The sequence below is a fragment of the Bubalus kerabau genome, chromosome X (genome assembly GCF_029407905.1).
Source record: "Bubalus kerabau isolate K-KA32 ecotype Philippines breed swamp buffalo chromosome X, PCC_UOA_SB_1v2, whole genome shotgun sequence".
Classification (NCBI taxonomy): Eukaryota; Metazoa; Chordata; class Mammalia; order Artiodactyla; family Bovidae; genus Bubalus; species Bubalus kerabau.
The window spans coordinates 25,055,350-25,077,418 of record NC_073647.1 but is presented as its reverse complement, the minus strand read 5'-3'; positions in this window follow the sequence as shown (position 1 = coordinate 25,077,418).

The window sequence follows — 22,069 nt, the reverse complement described above, 5'->3', positions numbered from 1 at the left end:
TGCTCTGGGTGGTAGCAGAAGAGGAATTCAGAGAGATCTGAAACACAAGTCTTTGATGTATTTGATGTGCCATTGCTGAATTTGAAGATGTAGGGACCGCATGGGAAGGAATGTGGTTGGTCTTTAGGAGTTCTCCCCCTGACAGCCACCAGCAAGGAAACGGGGACCTTGGACCTACAGTCACAAGTATATGGATTCTTCCAACAGCCTGAATGACCTGGGAAGTAGATTCTTCCCCAGAGCTTCCAGGTAAGAATCCAGTCTGGTTGACACCTCAACTTTGGCCTTGTGAGATCCTAAGCAGAAAACTCAGCCAACCCCTCCAGACTCCTGACATATACAAGACTGTGAGATAATATATGAATGTTATTTTAAGCTGTTCAAAGTGTTAGTTGCTAAGTCGTGTCTGACTCTTTGTGACCCCTTAGACTGTAGCCTGCTGCCAGGCTCCTCTGTCAGTGGAATTCTCCAGGCAAGAATATTGGAGCAGGTAGCCATTCCCTTCTCCAGGGGATCTTCCCAACGCAGGGATCAAACCCAGGTCTCCTGCATCACAGGCAGATTCTTTACCATCTGAGCCACCAGGGAAGCCCATTTTAAGCTGCTATGTTTGATTTGTTATGCAGCAATAGGGGGCAAGAGAAGAAGCTTGGAAACCAGTTAAGAAGAAAAATTACTATCAATGGTAGCAATTTAGATAAGAGAGGACAGTAGTTCAAGCCAAAATCAGAGCCATGGAGATGGACAGAAATAGTCCAATTCCAGATGTATTTTGAAGATGTGAGAAAAAAGTTTTTGATCCAAGAGCAGGAAGAATAGAGATTCCCAAGACAGGAGGGAAGAAGGCAGGGCACAGCCATTAATAGAATGACAGCCACTGAGAAAAACAGGAAAAGCTAAGACTCTTAGAACCAGCTAGGTCCAAGATGGCAGATGTAACTTCCAGTGAACCTTGAGCCTCATTATATGCTCACTAAAATTCAACATTCAGAAAACGAAGATCATGGCATCTGGTCCCATCACTTCATGGGAAATAGATGGGGAAACAGTGGAAACAGGGTCAGACTTTATTTTTGGGGGCTCCAAAATCACTGAAGATGGTGACTGCATTCATGAAATTAAAAGATGCTTACTCCTTGGAAGGAAAGTTATGACCAACCTAGATAGCATATTGAAAAGCAGAGACATTACTTTGCCAACAAAGGTTCATCTAGTCAAGGCTATGGTTTTTCCTGTGGTCATGTATGGATGTGAGAGTTGGACTGTGAAGAAGGCTGAGCGCCAAAGAATTGATGCTTTTGAACTGTGGTGTTGGAGAAGACTCTTGAGAGTCCCTTGGACTGCAAGGAGATCCATTCAGTCCATTCTGAAGGAGATCAGCCCTGAGATTTCTTTGGAAGGAATGATGCTAAAGCTGAAACTCCAATACTTTGGCCACCTCATGCAAAGAGTTGACTCATTGGAAAAGACTCTGATGCTGGGAGGGATTGGGGGCAGGAGGAGAAGGGGACGACAGAGGATGAGATGGCGGGATGGCATCACTGACTCAATGGACGTGAGTCTGAGTGAACTCTGGGAGTTGGTGATGGACAGGGAGGCCTGGCGTGCTGCGATTCATGGGGTCGCAACGAGTTGGACATGACTGAGCGACTGAACTGAACTGAACTGATGCATTTGTTGTTGTTATTCAGTTGCTAAATCGTGTCAGACTCTTTATGATCCCATGGACTGCAGCACGCCAGGCCTCCCTGTCATTCACCATTTCCTGGAGGTTGCTCAAATTCATGTCCATTGAGTCGTACATTAGCATGCTAAGTAACACACGGACAGGTCATGACAGTTACAAGGCTGACCATAAAATGCCAAAAAGTGGTCGGTGGTCCAATTCCTGGAAATCTCCTCTCCTTCCCCCAAAATAATTGGAATAATCCTCCCATTTATTAGTCTATGAAATTACCCAGCCCATAAAAACCACACCCACACCCTGGGTCTATTCTCACTGTCTGAGACTGATCACACTCTGCCCATGGAATGTGCATCTCTCTAAATAAGCCTTCTTTCATTTTACTACAGGTCAGTGTAAAATTTCCTGTGCAAAGCCAAGGACCCTCACTTGATGGCCCATCCCAGGGACTCATTGGAAATCTGGGACATGATCATCCTCTCACACTCCTTTTTCCTGCAACAATCTCATCAACTCAGATTGGGAAGATAAGGAAAAAGCATTTTAAGGGAAGGGGAACTCCATTCAGGACATAAATCTGAGATGCCTATTCAACAAATATGGTGGGATCTAAATATGGTGGTGCCATGAAACTAAATGAGATCAAATCTAGACCAAGAAGAGCTCCAAAGACCAAGCCCTGGGGTACTCCAGAGTTAGGTCAGGAAGATGAACCCACAAAAGAGAATGAGAAAGAGCAGCAGTTAGTTTCTCCAAGCCTTAGCTTCCTCATCTGTACAATAGGGATACAAATAGTACTTCTATAGAATCACTGAGGGCTTCCCTGATGGCTCAGATGGTAAAGAATCCACCTGCAATGCAGTACACCTGGGTTCAATCCCTGGGTTGGGAATATCCCCTGGAGAAGGGAACAGCTATCCACTCCAGTATTCTTGCCTGGAGAATTCCATGGACAGAGGAGCCTGGCAAGCTACATGTCTAATCAGAGTTAGACACAATTGAGCGACTTTCACTTAGAGTCACTGAATTAAGTAATGGGTCTTTTAAAATATTTACTTATTTATTTAGGCTCCACCAGGTCTTAGTTGCGGCACAGAGGAATCTTTGATCTTTTTTGCAGCATGTGAACGCTCAGTTGTGGCATGTGGGATCTAGCTCCCTGACAAGGGACGGAACCCAAGCCCCCTGCATTGGGAATACAGAGTCTTAGCCACTGGACATCCAGGGAAGTCCCAAGTAATGGGTTTTTAAGAACGTAGAACAGTGCCTGGTACATTGGATGCATTCAACAAATGTTAGTGATTATTCAACAGGGCAGAGGCCATCTTTCATTTATCCTTTATCCTTGTCACCTCCACCTCTCTGCCTCCATCCCCACCACCTCACCAGCACCAATGCAGGGCTTTGAACACAATCATCACTAGATTGATCAATATCTACTAAAGTGAATTTAATACTCCATCACAGTGTTCTAAAGCTGGGATTACTTTTTCAAGCTGAGTGAAATGAGCAAATCCATATGGCCATTTGCAACTCAGGATTTGGGGAGCCAAGGGCAAGAAAAACTGTCAAAAAACGAATTCCTTCATTTTGGCAAGTGGCTTCTGTCATTACGCCACAGCCATGCTGACGACTCTACACACACAGCTTTTCTCCCTAGATTTTCCATTCTGGAGCAGTCGTAACTGGAACAACACAACAGAGAGAAAACCAATTCTGTTGACAAGGCCACAGATACTTAGTTTTCAAATGAAATATCCCCGTAGGGTTTACTTATTTTCTGTTTGGAATCATTTCTTCAGACCCTCAAGATATTTATAAACTCCTAACTGAAAAATACTGCCCATGGTAGGTCATAATTCTTTGACATGTGCTTTGTGGTTTCAAACAGTGACCTGAACAGTGGCTACTGGGAATACTGGTGCATTTCCCTCCTAACTCCTCCTCTGAGACTTATTTACTGAAATACTTTATTGCCTCTGCACTGAGAATAATTTAAAACTGCAGTTAAGCCTGTAGTGGTTAAGTAAAAGCATGCATCATTTGGATTGAATTTGTTGAGAATGAATCAACTGTTCACTATCTGCCGCGAAATTTTGAAAATTCTAGGCAATTAGCTCCTTGAAAAGAAAAACTGTTCTAATTTACTCGGCTGCACAGAAATGCACTCAGAAGTGCTGTTCAAAGCCTTAACGTTTGCCTTCTGTGTTTTAAGGTAACTGTTCCAATTTCAGGAAAATGTGTGAATTTAATTAATGGTATCCAAACAAAAGAAGCATTTCCAAAGTGCTCCAATCCATATGAGACCAATATGTTGACTTGTTGATGTGAATTTAATTACTGTCTTGGAGCATTAACTCCAAAAGCCCCTTTTATCTAATCATCACATTTATATAAACCGTTAGCACGTAGTACTTGGTTTGAAACACTTTGCTACATAATCCAAACTGTTGTCCTACCCTAGGAGAGTCTCTAATAAATTCAGTATATTTCGACAGAGAAACTTTTGTACCCACATCAAGTAAATTTAGGTTCAATTGTTGCACAGAAAGTAATTTAAAACTGGTCTTTAAGCACGTGGAACGGAAGTGATTTAGTGCTTGTTCTGTTTTTCCACCACCTTCTGTCATGAATAAAAAGGAGGAAATCAGATTGGGCTAGCTTAACCAGTCTCTCAGGAAGCAGCCTGAGTGAATGACTAAACTGAGTCCCAGGGCTCCATGCTGCACAGAGTGACAATGACTGAAGAAGTCAGTTCGTCGGGCAATATTGACTTGACAGCTTTAGGTGAAGAAATACCACTCTTGGGTGTGCCAGGAACAATTTCTCAGTAATAAGTACATTTATCTTCCAGTGACTCCTTTTCCCTGTCTCTCAAAAAAAAGTTCTTAAAAGCAAAAAAGAATTTTAATATGGCTTTCAGTAATCACTGTAGTGACTCTGTGGCCCTAAAATTTGACTCTGTGGATCACAATAAAGTGTGGAAAATTCTGAAAGAGATGGGAATACCAGACCACCTGACCTGCCTCTTGAGAAACCTATATGCACGTCAGGAACCAACAGTTAGAACCGGACATGGAACAACAGACTGGTTCCAAATAGGAAAAGGAATATGTCAAGGCTGTATATTGTCACCCTGCTATTTTAACTTATATGCAGAGTACATCATGAGAAATGCTGGGCTGGAAGAAGCACAAGCTGGAATCAAGATTGCTGGGAGAAATATCAATAACCTCAGATATGCAGATGACACCACCCTTATGGCAGAAAGTGAAGAAGAACTAAAGAGCCTCTTGATGAAAGTGAAGAGGAGAGTGAAAAAGGTTGTTTATTTATTATTTTTTTAAATTTAAATTTATTTATTTTAATTGGAGGCTAATTACTTTACAATATTGTATTGGTTTTGCCGTACATCAACATGAATCCGCCAAGGGTGTACACGTTTGTTTAAAGCTCAACATTCAGAAAATTAAGATCATGGCATCCAGTCCCATCACTTATGGCAAATAGATGGGGAAACAGTGGAAACAGTGGCTGACTTTATTTTTGGGGGCTCCAAAATCACCGCAGATGGTGATTGCAGCCATGAAATTAAAAGACGCTTACTCCTTGGAAGGAAAGTTATGACCAACATAGACAGCATATTAAGGAAGCAGAGACATTACTTTGTCAACAAAGGTCCATCTAGTCAAGGCTATTGTTTTTCCAGTAGTCATGTATGGATGTGAGAGTTGGACTATAAAGAAAGCTGAGCACTGAAGAATTGATGCTTTTGAACTGTGGTGTTGGAGAAGATTCTTGAGAGTCCCTCAGACTGCAAGGAGATCCAACCAGTCCATCCTAAAGGAAATCAGTCCTGAATGTTCATTGGAAGGACTGATGTTGAACCTGAAGCTCCAATATTTTGGCCACCTGATGCAAAAAACGGACTCATTTGAAAAGACCCTGATGTTGGGAAAGATTGAAGGCAGGAGGAGAAGGGGATGACAGAGGATGAGATGGTTAGATGGCATCACCAACTCAATGAACATGAGTTTGGGTAAACTCCAGGAGTTGGTAATGGACAGGGAGGCCTGGTGTGCTGCGGTTCACAGGGTCACAAAGAGTTGGACACAACTGAGTAACTGAACTGAACTGATCGTGGTGGTGATTTAACTCTTTAGAATCAACACAATAAGAAGCCAGCCTTTTGGAGTATAGCCTGAGATCCAAGACAGGAAGGTAACGGGCCAGTAGCAAGCAGGCTCTGAGGTCAGACTGAACTGGGTTCAAATCCCAGCTCTGCCGTTACTCTGTGACCTTGTGCATGTCACTTACATTTCTGTACCTCAGTTTATTCATCTGTAAAGTGGGGATAAAACTAGTAACCCCTGTATGAGTTTGCTAGGGTACTATGTTACCACAGTGCCAAAAACTGAGTGACTTAAACAACAGAAATGTATTTGTCTCACAGTTCAGCCAGCCAGAAGTCTTAAGACTTGTTAGCAGGGTTGGTTCCTTATGAGGCCTCTGAGGGAAAGATCTAGTCCAGACCTGTCTGCATGGCTTGGTGATGGCCATCTTATTCCTCTGTCTCTTCACATCAACTTCCCTTTATGTCTGTCTGTCTTTGTCTCCAAATGTCCTCTTTTCATAAGGACAGGGATCATATTAAATTGCAGCCCACCTTCACAAACTCATTCTAACTTGATTCCCTCTACAAAGGCCCTATTTCCAAATAAGGACACATTCTGAGGTACTGTAGGTTAGGTCTGCAACATGTAGATTTTGGAGGAAGACAGTTTAACCAAGAACATTCCACAAGCAGGTGCTGTGAGGATGTGATGAGATAATATATGCAGCTAGCAAAATTTAGCATAGGTTCTGGCTAATATAAGCACTAAAAAAAAAAAACTAGTTAATATCAGGCACTGTGGGGGTCCATACTTACTGATTTTATAGGCTTAGATAATTTTTAGTAAAAATGAAATCATTAACTATCCCCCCCAACCCCACCGCCGCTAAAGAATACTTCCTTCAACAAGTACAGATGGTCAAGGTGAGAAATGCTAAAGCATTGCAAAAAGTAACGAGGGGGACAAACTTGGGCAGTGAGGTACCTTGAAAGTAGAAACTGAATCTAAGGTAGTAGGAAATGATAAAAATTCCTCACCTGACAGACTGCAAAATCAATGTTGGATCATCAAGCAATCTTGGGATGGTGTAAGATACTTTGAAGATGACTTCTGTCTAGAAAAAACGGCAAGCATTTTAACAGACTAATCAAAAACCCCAGAATGACAAGGCTAGAAGCCCTCAGTCCCATGGTCTGTTCTATGGAAAGACTGGAGTTCAAGTGCAATCTGAATCATTCCCTTATAGCCAAAGGAACAATAGGCTCTGCTATGGTAAATTTATCAGGTTACTCTTTCAATAATGTGTATTCATAAACACAGGACATGTGGCCTGATCATAAAGAAAGTAGATGGAATTTCTTATACATTTCTATATACACGTATGCTTAGGCAAGAAAATGGGTCCATAGAGACTGGAAGAAAATGGCCACCAACAGAGTCAATTCTGATTGTACAGTTGAAAAAGGAACTGTGTGGCAGAAGAAATGTAAAGCTACCAGTAAAGAGACTTGCTTCTAGACCTAGACCTGCTACTAACTAGCTTTGTAACTTTGTTTAAATCACTTCTCTCTGGGCCTTACTGAAAAAAGAGGATTGGGCTGGATAACTGCTACATTTCTGTGCCTTGGTTGATAATTAACTCTTTTATACAATAAAGCAATAAATAATACACCCTAAACTATTAGCAGTGGTTCTGGGAACTGCAGACTTCACAGTGTAATTACATCTTCCCATAATGTCTATGTACTATCAAATAGAGTTAAAGTTTCAGAAGATAATCCCACCCTCTTGAGAACTTTTGCCAACTGCCATTTTTTTTCACATAGCAGATACCCCATTTTCTTCCTATGCATCTTATCTTAGTAAATGGCACCTTCCTCTACTTCATACTTCTGGAAGATATCCTTCATCCCTCCCTCTCAATCCCCACAACCAGCCAACTACCAATTCTCATTCATTCTATTTCATAAATATTTCTCAGATCTATTTACTTTTACCAACTCTACTGCCACTAACCTAGTCCAAGCCACTTACCTAGTCCAAGCTACATCATCTGGGCTGTGACAATAGTCTTCTTCATTGAGCTACCCACTTCTACCCATGCCCGCTCTTCCCAGTCCATCTTCCACGTAACAACCCAAAGGATCTTTTTTTCTAAGTTCTCATAGCACTTCCCCATGGAAGTGGGGAAGCACTTACTTTATTTTGCAAAAATAGCACTTCACATATTGTCACACACTTTATTGTATACATATCTATCTCTTCCGCTACGTTGCAAAATTGTAGAGATGAGGAGCTGAATCTTACACATTTTTATACTTAGGATATTTGGTACTTAAAAATACTAAGGTAAAGAAAATTGAACCAAATTTTAATAAATAATATCAACAAAATTACATAATATTACAGTGTTTGTAAATATGTAGTTGGCATATATGAATGTGTGCTCATATTATACAAATATACTAAAATGTTAAGGTTAATTTATTCAGTGAGGTAAGGTCATGGGTTATATTGTGTATTCTGTAACTGTTTTGTAAATTTTCTTTTATAACTATTGAGATGTAAATATAAAACTGTACATAATTAATTAATACAACTTGATGAGTTGGATATACACATATACACATGAGACCATTATCAAAATCAAGGTAAAAAGCATATTTATCACCTCCAAAAGTTTCCTTGTGTCCCTCTTTTTTTGTAGGGAGTGGAGGTATGGACACAATATGCAAATCATATCATATTACATCCTTTCCTAACCCCGCCTCCAGTGGCTTCCCACTGCACTTAGAATAAAACCCAAAGTCCATAACTCAGACCTCTGTTTCCTCATCTCTCTAGGCCCCCATCATCTCTCACCTGGACCTGCTTCTCCCCAACTCATGCTTCATATTCCATTTTCTATACAGAGTCAATGATCTTTTTAAAATACATCATGAATTTGTCAATCTCATGATTAAGACCCTATCATGGTTCCCTACTATCTATTGGGTTAAGTCCCAACTCCTTCAGTTCAGTTCAATTCACTCTCTCAGTCGTATCCAACTCTTTGTGACCCCATGGACTAAAGCACGCCAGGCTTCCCTGTCCATCACCAACTCCCAGAGCTTACTCAGACTCATATCCTTCGAGTCAGGTGATGCCACCCAACTGTCTCATCTTTTGTCATCCCCTTCTCCTCCTGCCTTCAATCTTTCCCAGAATCAGGGTCTTTTCAAATGAGTCAGTTCTTTGCATCAGGTAGCCAAAGTATTGGAGCTTCAGCTTCAGCATCAGTCCTTCCAATGAACATTCAGGACTGATCTCCTTTAGGATGGACTGGTTGGATCTCCTTGCAGTCCAAGGGACTCTCAAGAGTCTTCTCCAACACCACAGTTCAAAAGCATCAATTCTTCAGTGCTCAGCTTTCTTTATAGTCCAACTCTCACATCCATACATGACTACTGGAAAAACCATAGCTTTGACTAGATGGACCTTTGTTGGCAAAGTAATGTCTCTGCTTTTCAATACACTGTCATAACTTTTCTTCCAAGGAGCAAGCGCCCAACTCCTTAGCTTCCAAGGAGCAAGTACCCAACTCCTTAGCTTGGTATTTAAGGGCTTTTCATAGTTGGCCCAACATTCTCCCCCCGATCATACCATCTATTTCATCAGCCTCATCTTTGGACACTCACTTTCACCTTTACTTTGTCCTAACTATAACAAATCTCTTATTTTTTCTTTGTTTTAAAATTCTATTGTGGAAAATTTCAGATGTACACAAAAATAGAAAGAATAGGACAATTAATTTCCTAATATCTATCATTGTACTTCAAAATTATCCACTCTCTGTCATTCTTGTTTTGTCTATTTGGTCTCTTCCCCACCCCACAGACTTTTATCTTTCTGGAGCATTTTGGAGCAAACCCCAGATTTCACATACACTCACCTGTTAATATTCAAGTGGGCAGTTCTCACAGAGGAGAACTCACCAACCTGCTTGGTGTTCTCCAAATATGTCTACTTTTCTCTGTGTCTTTGCACAGTGTGTTCCTTCTGCCTATTGTGGGCTCAGTTCCCTTACTTCACCTGACAAACTCCTAGGTGCCATTCAAGGCCCACCTCAAAAGTTAGTCTCTCTGTGAAAACTTCCCTGCCTCTCCTCTGTGCTCCCACAGTGCTTTGTAATACGCTACACATTTACTGATGAAATAGACATATAAAATAATAAGTATGGTGGTGGTGGTTTAGTCACTAAGTCGTGTCCAACACTTTGCAACCCCATGGACTGTAAGGCCTCCAGGTTCTTCTGTCTATGGGATTTCCCAGGCAAGAATACTGGGATGGGTTGTCATTTCCTTCTCTAATACATAAGTATAGCTCATATTAAATTATATTATTAGATCATATAATGCTATTGTATATTTCCTATTTCAAAAAATTTTATAAAAATAGAATATGATATCTAGCCTATTGAATACCTATTGTATTCAAATTCTGTGTTTTTGTGCCTTTCTCTCCTACTAAAGGGGAAGCCCTTTGAGACAGACAATGTTTCTGTTTCTGTCTTTTCTCACAGCTTGAGCCCACCATGTTTGTACCCAGCACCTAGCAGTATTTGGTACATAGGACTGATTTGCAAATATTTGTTGCTGCTAAGTCACTTCAGTCGTGTCTGACTCTGTGCGATCCCACAGATGGCAGCCCACCAGGCTCCCCTGTCCCTGGGATTCTCCAAGCAAGAGCACTAGAGTGGGTTGCCATTTCCTTCTCCAATGCATGAAAGTGAAAAGTGAAAGTAAAGTTGCTCAGTCATGTCTGACTCTTCACGACCCCATGGACTGCAGTCCACCAGGCTCCTCCATCCATGGGATTTTCCAAGCAAGAGTACTGGAGTGGGGTGCCATTGCCTTCTCTGAAATATTTGTTAAATTAATACATTAATCAGGTGTAGTATCACAAAAAGCATATGGAAATTGGAGTTTAACAATTTACAATAGCCAAGACATGGAAGCAACCTAAATGTCCATCAACAGAAGAATGGATAAAGACATGGTATATATACACAATGGGGTAGGCATGTGTGCATGCTAAGTCACTTCAGTCATGTCTGACTCTTTGAGATCCCATGAACTGTAGCCCGCCAGGTTCCTCTGTCCATGGGATTCTCCAGGCAAGAATATTGAAGTGGGTTGCCATGCCCTCCACCAGGGGGTCCTCCCAACCCAGGGATCAAACCCAAGTCTCTTAGGTCTCCTGCATTGGCAGGAGGGTTCTTTACCAGTAGCACCACCTGGTAAGGCCAATGGAATATTGCTCAGCCATTTAAAAAAAGAAAATAATGTCATCTGCAGCAATATGGATGGACCTAGAGACTATCATACTAAGTGAAGTAAGCCAGCCAGAGAAAAGATAAATGATATTGCTTATATGTGAAATCTAAAAAAAAAAAAATATATGAAAGAACTTGTTTACAAAACAGAAATAGATCTACAGACTTAGAAAATAAACTTATGGTTACCAAAGGGGAAAGGGAGGGGAATAAATTAGGAATCTGGAATTAACAGATACATTCTACTATATATCATAAAAACAAGGACCTACTATACAGCACAGGGAACTATACTCAATATTTTACAATAACTTATAAGGGAAGAGAATCTGAAAAAGAATATATGTTTGCATCTATGTAATGAAGGACAGGGAACCCTGGCATGCATGGGGTTGCAGTGAGTTGGACGTGACGTCTGCTGCTGCTGCTGCTGCTAAGTCACTTCAGTCATGTCTGACTCTGTGCAGCCCCATAGACGGCAGCCCACCAGGCTCCCCCGTCCCTGGGATTCTCCAGGCAAAAACACTAGAGTGGGTTGCCATTTCCTTCTCCAATGCATGAAAGGGAAAAATGAAAGTGAAGTCACTCAGTCGTGTCTGACTCTTTGCGACCCCATGGACTGCAGCCTACCAGGCTCCCCTGTCCATGGGATTTTTCAGGCAAGAGTACTGGAGTGGGGTGCCATTGCCTTATCGGGACTTAGCAGCTGAACAACAGCAAATACACACACACACACACACACACACACATATATTCAGTTATATGTATATGTAACTGAATCACTATGCTGTACACCTGAAACTAACCTAACACTGTAAATCAACTATACTTAAATTTTTTTAAGTTAGAAATTAAAAAATATTAATTTGGAGTTCAACAGACTTGGATTTAAGTTCCAGTTCCAGCAGTTATTTACAATCTATCTTACCTCTGAGCCTTGATTTCTCATTTGGCAATTGGCATAGTAATGCCTGTGTATGTGTATGTTAGTTACCCAGTTGTGTATGACTCTTTCTGACCCCATCAATAGTAGCCCATCAGGCTCTTCTGTCCATGGAATTTTCCAGGCAAGAATACTGGAGTGGGTTGCCATTCCCTTCTCTAGGGGATCTTCCAGACCCAGGGATTGAACCTGGGTCTTCTGCATTGCAGGTGGATGCTTTAGCACCTGAGCCACCAGGGAACCCCATAGTAATGCCTACATCCCTGTATTGTGGGGGGGGGTGGGGGGATAAGTAAATAGTAACACAGCAGTACGGAGAAGGCGATGGCACCCCACTCAAGTACTCTTGCTTGGAAAATCCCATGGACGGAGGAGCCTGGTAGGCTGCAGTTCATGGGGTCGCTAGGAGTTGGATACGACTGAGTGACTTGACTTTCACTTTTCACTTTCATGCATTGGAGAAGGAAATGGCAACCCACTCCAGTGTTCTTGCCTGGAGAATCTCAGGGACGGGGGTGCCTGGTGGGCTGCCATCTACGGGGTCACACAGAGTCAGACATGACTGAAGTGACTTAGCAACACAGTAGTAAATACAAAAACAATCACTACATACAAAAACCTTCCACGTGTACGGCAACAACAACAAATATGCAACATGACCTAAGGCATGAAAGTGTTTCACACAATGCCTAGCATATAGAAAGTTCTCAGTGGTTGCAAGCTATTATCATTACACTTGGTGATGAGGCTGCTGCCAGCCACCCTACTTATTCATTCACCTTTGTGTGTGGGAGAAGTGATTGATGGATAACCAAGCAGTTCTGCCCATATAGCAACTGCTCTTCATTTGTTGGTTCCATGGCTGTGTGACTGCTGCTTGCACTCTCTTATTTCTTCAGTTTATCAGCCATTGAAAATATTCCATACAGAGGAGGTCCTAAGATGGTGGAGGAATAGGATGAGGACACCACTTTCTCCCCCACAAATTCATCAAAAGATCATTTGAACGCTGAGCAAATACCACAAAACAACTTCTGAATGCTGGCGGAGGACACCAGGAACCCATAGAGGCAGCCCATTGTCTTTAAAAAGAGGTAGGACAAAATATAAAAGATAAAAAGAGACACAAAAGAGGTAGGGACAGAGACCCATCCTGGGGAGGGAGTCTTAAAAGAGGAGAAGTTTCCAAACACCAGGAAACCCTCTCACCGGCATGTCTGTGGGGAGTTTTGGAATCTCAGAGGGCATTACAACCGGGAGGAAAAAATAAATAAATAAAACCACAGATTAGGCGCCTAACTGCAATTCCCAGCGGAGAAGTAGCCCAGAATCTCCCATCCACCACAAGCTAGCGAGGGCTGAACAAGGAGGCGCAGACTGCGTTTCTTAGGGTAAGGACCGGGCCTGATTGCCCCGAGGGCAATCTGAGGGAGCTAACATGAGATAGCAACCAAAACCGTGGGATAGCCAGAGAGGAAAAAAAGAAGAGAGAGAGAGAACTTTCCTGCCAAAAGCTCTAACCTAAGGCACTGCGGCCCACTCACAGAACAAAGAACTGAGCGAATACCAGCCGGAGAGTTAGCCGGCTGCAGACCGTCCCATCCCCCGCCGGAGGCAGGGAGGCAGGCGGGCAACAGCCAGAGCTGGAAGGAAAGGGGCATCCTCTACCAAACTGCAAGCAGGCTCCCAGTTGCTAATCAAGTCTTCCTGGGATCCTGGATGGTTGACATCCATCAGGAGGGTCACAGCCAGAGATCAGCACCCCAGAAGAGACACACGGCACACATGAGACAGCGCACCCACTGCGCACCCAGGAAACCGAGCTGCTGGGACCGGGGAGGTGATAAGACATACAGCCCATGTGGGAAGAGAACGCTCGCCAAGCACCTGGTCACCTGAGCTGCTCAGACCTGGGAAGGGCACAAAACGCAGGCCCAACTGAGTCTGTGCCTTTGTGGAGTACCTGAACCTGAGCGGCATAGATCTGGGAAGTGCACACAACCCAGGGCCCGCCTTAGACTCTTCCCCAGCAGAGCAACCTGGAGCCTGAGCAGTGCAGACTGGAAAAGCACACATGCCGTGAGCAGGGGCAAACCCAGTGTGGCCCAGACATTGTGAGCACTCCCCACACATGCCAGTGATATTTGTTTGCAGTGTTCCTCCCTCCCCGTAGCACAATTGAACGAGTGAGCCTAAATAAATGACCACCTTCGCCCCCTTGTGTCAGGGCGGAAGTTAGATACTGAAGAGACTTGCAAACAGAGGAAGTCAAAATAAACAAAGAAGAGGGAATGGCTCTGGAAGTGACAGGTGCAACAAATTAACACCCTGTAGTTAGCACTGGCTACATTGGAAGGGACCTATAGACCTTGAGAAGAAGTATAAGGTGGAATAAGGAACTATCTGAAACTGAACTGACAACACACTGTCCTCAACAGCTCCAGAGAAATTTCTAGATATATTTTACTATTATCATTTTTCAATTTTTTTAAATTTTTAAGTTCTTTTTTACTCCTTTAATTTTCATTTTTAAAACCTACTATTACCTTGAGAAAAAAAAGACCCTATTTTTAAAGCAAATTTCATATTTTTTTATATATCTTTTGTGATTTTGTTTTGTTTTTTTAACATTGGATTTTTGAGAGTCTAACTGAAGAATTGATGCTTTTCAACTGTGGTGTTGGAGAAGACTCTTGAGAGTCCCTTGGACTGCAAGGAGATCCAACCAGTCCATTCTGAAGGAGATCAGCCCTGGGATTTCTTTGGAGGGAATGATGCTGAAGCTGAAACTCCAGTACTTTGGCCACCTCATGGGAAGAGTTGACTCATTGGAAAAGACTCTGCTGCTGGGAGGGATTGGGGGCAGGAGGAGAAGGGGACGACAGAGGTTGAGATGGCTGGATGGCATCACTGACTCGATGGACATGAGTCTGAGTGAACTCCGGGAGTTGGTGATGGACAGGGAGGCCTGGAGTGCTGCTATTCATGGGGTCGCAAAGAGTCGGACACGACTGAGTGACTGAACTGAACTGAACTGAACTGAACCTCTACTCTAGATTTATAATCTTTGCTTTTTGGTATTCATTATCAATTCTGTACCTTTAAGAATCCAATCTTCAGTACCCATTTTTACTTAGGAGTGTGATTACTGGCTTGACTGCTCTCTCCCCTTTTGACTCTCATTTTTCTCCCCCAGGTCACCTCTATTTCTTCCCTCCCACTTCTCTTCTCTACTTAAATCTGTGAATTTCTTTGAGTGTTCCAGGCTATGGAGAACACTTAGGGAACTGATCACAGGCTAGATTGGTCTCTCTCCTTTTGACTCCCCTTCCTCTCCTCCTGGTCACCTCTATGTCCTTCCTCCTTCTTCTCTTCTCTATGGAACTCCGTGAACCTCTCTGAGTGTTGCAGACTGTGGAGAGCAAATAGGGAATTGATTACTGGCTGGCTTGCTCTTGCTCCTTTTGATTCCCTCTCTTCTCCTCCTGGTCACCTCTATCTCCCTCCTCCCTCTTCTCTTCTTTATGTAACTCTGTGAACCTCTCTGGGTGTCCCTCACTGTGGAGAATCTTTTCACCATTAACCTAGATGTTTTGTCATCGGTGCTGTATGGATGGAGACGTCTTGAGGCTACTACAAGAATAAGACTGAAAGACAGAGGCAAGAGGCCTAAATCCAAAACTTGAGAACACCAGAAATCTCCTGACTCCAGGGACCATTAATCGACAAAAACTCATCCAAAAGCCTCTATACCTGCACTGAAATCAAGCTCCACCCAAGAGCCAACAAGTTTCAGAGCAAGACATACCTAGCTAATTCTCCAAGAGAGCAGGAACATAACCCTAAGCACAAAAATACAGGCAGTCAAAAGCCACACCAAGCCCATAGACACCTCAAAACTCACTACTGGACACCTCATTGCACTCCAAAGACAAGAGATCCAGCTCCACCCACCAGAACCCCAACACAAGCTTCCCTAGCCAGGAAACCTTGACAAGACACTTGTCCAACCCCACCCACAGGGAGGAACCTCCACAATAAAAAGGAACCACAAACTTCCAGCATACAGAAAGGCCACCCCAAACACAGCAACCTAAACAAGATGAAAAGGCAGAGAAATATTCAGCAGGTAAAGGAACATGATAAAAGCTCACCAAACCAAACAAAAGAGGAGGAGATAGGGAATCTACCTGAAAAAGAATTCAGAATAATGATAGTAAAACTGATCTAAAATTTTGAAAATAAAATGGAGTTACAGATAAATAGTCTGGAGACAAGGATTGAGACGATGCAAGAAAAGTTTAACAAGGACCTAGAAGAAATAAAAAAAGAGTCAATCAATAATGAATAATGCAATAGCTGAGATCAGAAGCACTCTGGAGGGAACCAATAGTAGAATAACTGATGCAGAAGATAGGATAAGTGAGGTGGAAGATAGAATGGTAGAAATAAATGATGTAGAGAGCAAAAAAGAAAAAAGAATTAAAAGAAATGAGGACAACCTCAGAGAACTCTGGGACAATGTCAAATGCCCCAACATTCGAATCATAGGAGTCCCAGAAGAAGACAAAAAGAAAGGCCATGAGAAAATACTTGAGGAGATAATAGTGGAAAAATTCCCTAAAATGGGAAAGGAAATAGCCACCCTAGTCTAAGAAACCCAGACAGTCCCAAATAGGATAAACCCAAGGCAAAACACCCCAAGACACATATTAAGCAAATTAACGAAGATCAAACACAAAGAACAAATATCAAAAGCAGCAAGGGAAAAACAACAATTAACCCACAAGGGGATCCCCATAAGGATAACAGCTGATCTTTCAACAGCAACTCTTCAAGACAGAAGGGAATGGCAGGACATACTTAAAGTGATGAAAGAGAAAAACCTACAACCCAGATTACGGTACCCAGCAAGGATCTCATTCAAATATGAAGGAGAAATCAAAAGCTTTACAGACAAGCAAAAGCTGAGAGAATTCAGCACCACCAAACCAGCTCTCCAACAAATGCTAAAGGATCTTCTCTAGACAGTAAACACAGAAAGGGTGTATAAACTCGAACCCCAAAAAACAAAGTAAATGGCAACGGAATCATACTTATCAATAATTACCTTAAATGTAAATGGGTTGAATGCCCCAAACAAAAGACAAAGACTGGCTGAATGGATACAAAAACAAGACCCCTTTATATGTTGTCTACAAGAGACCCACCTCAAAACAGGGGACACATTCAGACTGAAAGTGAAGGGCTGGAAAAAGATATTCCACGCAAGTAGAGACCAAAAGAAAGCAGGAGTAGCAATACTCATATCAGATAAAATAGACTTTAAAATAAAGTCTGTGAAAAGAGACAAAGAAGAACACCACATAATGATCAAAGGATCAATCCAAGAAGAAGATATAACAATTATAAATATATATGCACCCAACATAGGAGCACCGCAATATGTAAGACAAATGCTAACAAGTACGAAAGGGTAAATTAACAATAACACAATAATAGTGGGAGACTTTAATACCCTACTTACACCTATGGATAGATCAAATAAACAGAAAATTAACAAGGAAACACACACTTTAAATGATACAATAGACCAGTTAGCTCGAATTGATATCTATAAGACATTTCACCCCAAAACAATGAATTTCACCTTTTTCTCAAGTGCACATGGAACCTTCTCCAGGATAGATCACATCCTGGGCCGTAAATCTAGCCTTGGTAAATTCAAAAAAATTGAAATCATTTCAAGCTTCTTTTCTGACTACAATGCAGCAAGATTAGATGTCCATTACAGGAGAAAAACTATTAAAAATTGCAACATATGGAGGCTGAACAACACGCTGCTGAATAACCAACAAATCACAGAAGAAATCAAAAAAGAAATAAAAATATGCATAGAAACAAATGAAAATGAAAACACAACAACCCAAAACCTACAGGACACTGTAAAAGCAGTGCTAAGGGGAAGGTTCATATCAATACAGGCTTACATCAAGAAGAAACAAAAAAGTCAAATAAATAACCTAACTCTACACCTAAAGCAACTAGAAAAGGAAGAAATGAAGAACCACAGGGTTAGTAGAAAGAAAGAAATCTTAAAAATTAGGGCAGAAATAAATGCAAAAGAAACAAAAGAGACCATAGCAAAAATCAACAAAGCCGAAAGTTGGTTCTTTGAGAAGATAAATAAAATTGACAAACCATTAGCCAAACTCATCGAGAAACAAAGGGAGAAGAATCAAATCAACAAAATTAGAAATGAAAATGGAGAGATCACAACAGACAACACAGAAATACAAAGGATCATAAGACACTATTATCAGCAACTATATGCCAATAAAATGGACAACTTGAAAGAAATGGACAAATTCTTAGAAAAGTACAACTTTCCAAATTGAACCAGGAAGAAATAGAAAATCTTAATAGACCCATCACAAGCACGGAAATTGAAACTGTAATCAGAAATCTTCCAACAAACAAAAGCCCAGGACCAGATGGCTTCACAGCTGAATTCTACCAAAAATTTAGAGAAGAGCCAACACCTATCCTACCCTAACTCTTCCAGAAAATTGCAGAGGAAGGTAAATTTCCAAACTCATTCTATGAGGCCACCATCACCCTAATACCAAAACCAGACAAAGATGCCACAAAAAAAAGAAAACTACAGGCCAATATCACTGATGAACATAGATGCAAAAATCCTTAACAAAATTCTAGCAAACAGAATCCAACAACATATTAAAAAGATCATACATCATGACCAAGTGGGCTTTATCCCAGGGATGCAAGGATTCTTCAATACCTGCAAATCTATCAATGTAATACACCACATTAACAAATTGAAAAGATAAAAACCATATGATTATCTCAATAGATGCAGAGAAAGCCTTTGACAAAATTCAACATCCATTTATGATAAAAACCCTCCAGAAAGCAGGAATAGAAGGAACATACCTCAACATCAGATCAGATCAGTTGCTCAGTCGTGTCTGACTCTTTGCGACCCCATGAATTGCAGCACGCCAGGCCTCCCTGTCCATCAACAACTCCTGGAGTTCACCCACACTCACGTTCATCAAGTCAGTGATGCCATCCAGCCATCTCATCCTCTGTCGTCCCCTTCTCCTCCTGCCCCCAATCCCTCCCAGCATCAGAGTCTTTTCCAATGAGTCAACTCTTCGCATGAGGTGGCCAAAGTACTGGAGTTTCAGCTTTAGCATCATTCCTTCCAAAGAAATCCCAGGGCTGATCTCCTTCAGAATGGACTGGTTGGATCTCCTTGCAGTCCAAGGGACTCTCAAGAGTCTTCTCCAACACCACAGTTCAAAGGCATCAATTCTTCGGCACTCAGCCTTCTTCACAGTCCAACTCTCACATCCATACATGACCACAGGAAAAACCCTAGCCTTGATTAGACGAACTTTTGTTGGCAAAGTAATGTCTCTGCTTTTGAATATGCTATCTAGGTTGGTCATAACTTTTCTTCCAAGGAGTAAGCATCTTTTAATTTCATGGCTGCAGTCACCATCTGCAGTGATTTTGGAGCCCCCCAAAATAAAGTCTGACCCTGTTTCCACTGTTTCCCCATCTATTTCCCATGAAGTGATGGGACCAGATGCCATGATCTTCGTTTTCTGAATGTTGAGCTTTAAGCCAACTTTTTCACTCTCCTCTTTCACTTTCATCAAGAGGCTTTTGAGTTCCTCTTCACTTTCTGCCATAAGGGTGGTGTCATCTGCATATCTGAGGTTATTGATATTTCTCCCGGCAATCTTGATTCCAGCTTGTGTTTCTTCCAGTCCAGCGTTTCTCATGATGTACTCTGCATATAAGTTAAATAAACAGGGTGACAATATACAGCCTTGACGAACTCCTTTTCCTATTTGGAACCAGTCTGTTGTTCCATGTCCACCTCTAACTGTTGCTTCCTGACCTGCATACAGATTTCTCAAGAGGCAGGTCAGGTGGTCTGGTATTCCCATCTCTTTCAGAATTTTCCACAGTTTATTGTGATCCACACAGTCAAAGGCTTTGGCATAGTCAATAAAGCAGAAAGAGATCCTTTTCTGGAACTCTCTTGCTTTTTCTATGATCCAGAATAAAAGCTATATATGACAAACCCACAGCAACCATTATCCTCAATGGTGAAGCACTGAAAGCATTTCCCCGAAAGTCAGGAACAAGACAAGGGTGCCCACTCTCACCACTACTATTCAACATAGTTTTGGAAGTTTTGACCACAGCAATCAGAGCAGAAAAAGAAATAAAAGGAATCCAGATTGGAAAAGAAGAAGTAACATTCTCACTGTTTGCAGATGACATGATCCTCTACATAGAAACCCTAAAGACTCCATCAGAAAATTACTAGAGCTAATCAATGAATATAGTACAGTTGCAGGATATAAAATTAGCACACAGAAATCCCTTGCATTCCTATACACTAACAATGAGAAAACAGAAAGAGAAATTAAGGAAACAAACCCATTCACCATTGCAATGAAAAGAAAAAAATACTTAGGAATATATCTGCCTAAAGAAACAAAACACCTATATATAGAAAACTATAAAACACTGGTGAAAGAAATAAAAAATGACACAAATAGATGGAGAAATATACCATGTTCATGGATTGGAAGAATCAATATAGTGACAATGAGTATACTACCCAAAGCAATCCATAGATTCAATGCAATCCCTATCAAGCTACCAATGGTATTTTTCACAGAACTAGAACAAATAATTTCAGAAATTGTATGGAAATACAAAAAGCCTCGAATAGCCAAAGCAATCTTGAGAAAGAAGAATGGAACTGGAGGAATCAACCTGCCTGACTTCAGGCTCTACTACAAAGCCATAGTCATCAAGACAGTATGGAACTGGCACAAAGACAGAAATATAGATCAATGGAACAAAATAGAAAGCCCAGAGATAAATCCATGCATCTACGGACACCTTATCTTCAACAAAGGAGGCAAGAATATACAATGGAGAAAAGACACTCTCTTTAACAAGTGGTGCTGGGAAAACTGGTCAACCACTTGTAAAAGAATGAAATTAGAACACTTTTTAACTCCATACACAAAAATAATCAAAATGGATTAAAGATCTAAACGTAGGAACAGAAACTATAAAACTCCTAGAAGAAAACATAGGCAAAACACTCTCCAACATAAATCACAGCAGGATCCTCTATGACCCACCTCCGAAAGTACTGGAAATAAAAGCAAAAATAAACAAATGGGACCTAATTAAACTTACAAGCTTTTGCACAACGAAGGAAACTCTAAGCAAGGTGAAAAGACAGGCTTCAGAATGGGAGAAAATAATAGCAAACAAAGCAACTGACAGAGAATTAATCTCAAAAATATACAAGCAACTCCTGCAGCTCAGAAAAATAAATGACCAGGAAAATAAAATTCCAGAAAAATAAACGACCCAATCAAAAAATGGGCCAAAGACCTAGACAGACATTTCTCTAAAGAAGACATACAGATGGCTAACAAACACATGAAAAGATGCTCAACATCACTCATTATCAGAGAAATGCAAATCAAAACCACAGTGAGGTACCATTTCATGCCAGTCAGAATTGCTGCTATCCAAAAGTCTACAAACAATAAATGCTGGAGAGGGTGTGGAGAAAAGGGAACCTTCTTACACTGCTGGTGGAAATGCAAACTAGTACAGCCACTATGGAGAACAGTGTGGAGATTTCTTAAAAAACTGGAAATAGAACTACCATATGACCCAGCAATCCCACTGCTGGGCATACACACTGAGGAAACCAGAATTGAAAGAGACACATGTGCCCCAATGTTCATCACAGCACTGTTTATAATAGCCATGGCATGGAAGCAACCTAGATGTCCATTAGCAGATGAATGGATAAGAAAGCTGTGATACATATACACAATGGAATATTACTCAGCCATTAAAAAGGATACATTTGAATCAATTCTAATGAGGTGGATGAAACTGGATCCTATCATGCAGAGTGAAGTAAGCCAGAAAGA